Raw genomic sequence first — 3,942 nt, forward strand, 5'->3', positions numbered from 1 at the left:
GCAGGGGATTTTTCTGACATAGACTCTGTTGCCAGCTCTTTGATCACTTCCTCTTGGTGAGCTGGCCTTGCTAGGCTGCAGAGGAAGAGGATACAGGCAAGAAGTTCTGAGAAGACATGATAGGCTAGGGTCAGATGGTAGGGAAGGAGGGCATCCTTTATCTGTGGATTAGGGGTGGGGGATAGGGAAGAAAAGAGAGAGGTGGGACCAGAGGGAGATGAGGAATGAGGCTAAAATCAGAATATAAAGTGAATAAATTTTTAAAAATTAAAAAGATATGTGAATAAAAAAGAAATGCTCAACATCCTTAGTCTTCAGGGAAATGCATATCAGCATGACTGAGATTCTATTTTACACCCATCAAAATGTCTAAGATTAAAAACACATGTGACAGAACATGCTGGTAAAGATGTGGAGAAAGGGAATCACTTCTCCATTGATGGTGGGAGTGCAAACTTGTACAACAACTTTGGAAATCAATCTGGCACTATTTAAGAAAATTGAGAATAGCTCTACCTCAAGACCCAGCTATTCCACTCCTGGGCATATACCCAAATGATGTTCTACCATAAAACAAGGACACTTCTTCAACAATGTTCATTGCAGATTTATTCATAATAGGCAGAAACTAGAAACGACCCAGATGTCCCTCAACTGAAGAATGGATAAAGGAATTATGGTACATTTACACAATGGAATACTACTGGGCTATTTAAAAAAATCATGAAATTTTCAGGCAAATGGATGGAACTAGAAAAGGTCATCGTGAGTGAGGCAACCCAGACCCAGAAAGATACAAATTGTATGTAAGCATGTATAAGTGGATTTTAGACATATGGTAGAGAATAGACTTACTACAATTCACAGACCCAAAGAAGCTAAGAAGGAAAGATGCTTCAATCTCCCTCAGAATAGGAAAGAGAATAGAGAGCAGAAGTGGTTGAAAAGAGGAAACAGGTAGGAGAGGGAGTACAGAGAAAAATGAGGGTCGATATCAAAGCAGGAGAGAGTGGGAGCTGGGAGGACAGAGGGCTTGCAGAGAGAAGAGAAACTGTGGGTGGTGTCATATCTGTGATAAGATGGGGACTTAGGAGAAGGTAGGCTCCTGGGAGGATATAAGGGTGACTCTACCTGAGACTCCTAGTAGCAAGGGTCATGGAAACTGAAGAGGACACCCTCTAACCAAACAGGATTCCTAGTGGAGGGAGGAGAGAAGCCAATACTCTTAATCTCCATCTCTATACTCCCAAAATAATTATTAAAAGAAAAATGGTTTCCTCACAAACTTGTTTTGCCTTTTAAGTACGACCTCCATCTGGTAAGCACTAAGAATGTATCATATGGATGGGTTAAATGTTCCCCATTTTTCACTGCCTCATATTTCTCAGTGTCCTTTCTACACATGGACTGAAATCTACAGAGAAGGTGAAACATTTGAGGGACAAACAAAAAAAAGAGAGAGAGAAAGAGAAAGAAGGGAGCTGCAACTTTAAAAATGCTGTATTTGATTTCTCATAATTTTAGACACAGGTCAGTATTATATTCTTACAGAGAATGAATCCTCTCCAGTGTGAAATGCTTCTGCATCTCCCTTTTCTCTTTATACCATTTCAATCTTATTGGATTGTGGGTGGGGTTGAGAACAGAAAGGAGCCCAATGCATTATAACATCGTGTGGGTGTCTACTTGGCTTCGTTACCAAAGAAACCATTATGTTCCATACTATTCAAATAATGACTTTACCAGTATTCTAAATACATTTTTCTTTTCTAACCTGTCTACACTTCATATCTAGAGCCACCATCTGTTGGCCAGCAAGAGAGGGGTTCCTAAAAATGCCCTTCCTACACAGTTTAAGCCCCAGTTTCAAGATTTCAACCCTGGGAAGGTACTTTTGAGACCAACATTTCCCATCCAGGCCTGGGTCTCTGACCTTGTGCACCACTGCACTGCCAAACTTCATAAGTGAAAGGTATTAGCAAGCATCTTACGAGGCTGCCAAGATTTCTGTCATCTGAGATGCAAGGTATCTCTCTCTGAGGTATCAGAGACTTCTTGTTCCAACTATGAAGCATGGTGGAAGATCTGGCTGGCATGAGTATTTGTCTGTCACCGTGGGCTTTGGAGTCAGTCATCTCACCCTGCCCCAGATGTCCACCACTGATTGCCATGGAACAAACACAGCATATAAGACCATCTGTCGCCCTGCTATACCTTCTAAGTCTTCCACTGCAAATCACATGAACCCAGGATTCTAAAACCCGATTTGAGGGTTTTCAGGAAAAGGACTCTGTTTTAACACTTTAATGACATTTTCTCTTTGCTACCAAATCTCTAGGGTGTGCAGAGGCATGAAGTCTTCTTTGAAACCTCTAGGTCTCTGCAACAAAAGGAGCTGATCAACACTTAGCATTATACCCACTTTCTCAGACTAAATGTTTCTTTTTTTGACTATCTGAATATAAATCTGGTGATTTTTTCAGTCTATTAAGAGGAGTTCTAGGAGTGGTATGGCTGGATCTTGAGGAAGCACTATTCCTAGTTGTCTGAGAAAGCGCTAGATTGATTTCCAGAGTGGTTGTACCAGTTTACATTCCCACCAGCAGTGGAGAAGGGTTCCCCTTTCTCCACAACCTCTCCAGCATGTGTTGTCCCTTTTGGCCTGCTTGTTGATCACTTCCCCCTGAAGGGGGAGCAGCCTTACCAGGCCACAGTTGAGGACAATGCAGCCACTTTTGATGAGAACTGATAGACTAAGATCAGAAAGAAGAGAAGAACCTCCCCTATCAGTGGACTTGGGGAGTGGCATGCATGCAGAAAGGGGAGGGAGGGTGGGATTGGGAGGGGAGGAGGGAGGGGCTTATGGGGGGATACAAAATGAATAAAGTGTAATTAATAAAAAAAAATAATAAAAGATTTCAAAAAAAAAAAGAGGAGTTCTATGGGGCTACATTTATAGAAAATTAATAAAGAACTTGGGTAAGGTCCAGGATAATTTTCCATACAAAATAGAGTAACACTGATCACCACTTGAGAACAAGGTATTACTCTGAATGTCACTTGGCTATTTTTGTTCAGGTGAATATGTACACTCCGTTTCTAAAAGAGCACTTTCAACTAGAGATATACAGTTCTGGTAGTTTGAATAAGGGTGGGCCCCATATGCTCATATGTTTGAATGTTTGTACCCAGTTTGTGGAACTGTTTAGGAAGGATTAGGAGGTGTGGGCTTGTCGGAGAAGGCAAACCACTGGGATGGGCTTTTAGGTTTCAAAACCCCACAACAGCAAAAAAGTAAATAATACTCCAATTCTTTTAGATGAAGAACCCTTTTCATAGGTCTCTGTGCACATCCCATATGTAAAAATGTATACACATATATTTTTATGTTATATGTAATATATATATACATATAACATAAAAATATATATAAATATATATATTTATATATATATACTTTGCAGTGAAAATATAGGTATGTATATGTGTGCATAACTTGATTTATAATTTTTCTATTATAGTAGTGTTTTCTTTATAAATCATGGTCTCAAACTGCAATATTAAAAGGATTCATATGGTGCTCGCTTCGGCAGCACATATACTAAAATTGGAATGATACAGAGAAGATTAGCATGGCCCCTGTGCAAGGATGACACGTAAATTCGTGAAGCGTTCCATATTTCTTAAATCCAAAAAATTCCTGACACAGACCGTCCAAGAAATCCAAGACAATATGAAAAGACAAAATCTAAGAATAAAAGGATTCATATGAAAATTCAGTATTTTTAAATATATATTTAATTTTATTAGTAAATAGGTAAAAATTCACTTTTACAAAATACTTTTACTCTCATTGGGAGAGTTAATATTTTACTAGAAGAAATAAGAACAAACTTTCTAATTCCTGTAATTTTCATCGTGTTTTAGTTTGAAGATCAGCTA

The 3,942-nt window shown here is 39.1% G+C and overlaps 1 non-coding gene across 1 annotated transcript; it reads left to right on the forward strand.

Annotated features, from left to right (window-relative positions):
• The first annotated feature begins 3,577 nt into the window (after nt 1–3,577).
• LOC129685238 (U6 spliceosomal RNA) lies at nt 3,578–3,684 on the forward strand. Its single transcript, XR_008721460.1, has one exon. It is a non-coding gene; the product is annotated as a U6 spliceosomal RNA (small nuclear RNA).
• The last annotated feature ends 258 nt before the right edge of the window (nt 3,685–3,942 follow it).

Source organism: Psammomys obesus, unplaced genomic scaffold (assembly GCF_907164565.1).
Source record: "Psammomys obesus unplaced genomic scaffold, mPsaObe1.curated_primary_1811, whole genome shotgun sequence".
NCBI lineage: Eukaryota > Metazoa > Chordata > Mammalia > Rodentia > Muridae > Psammomys > Psammomys obesus.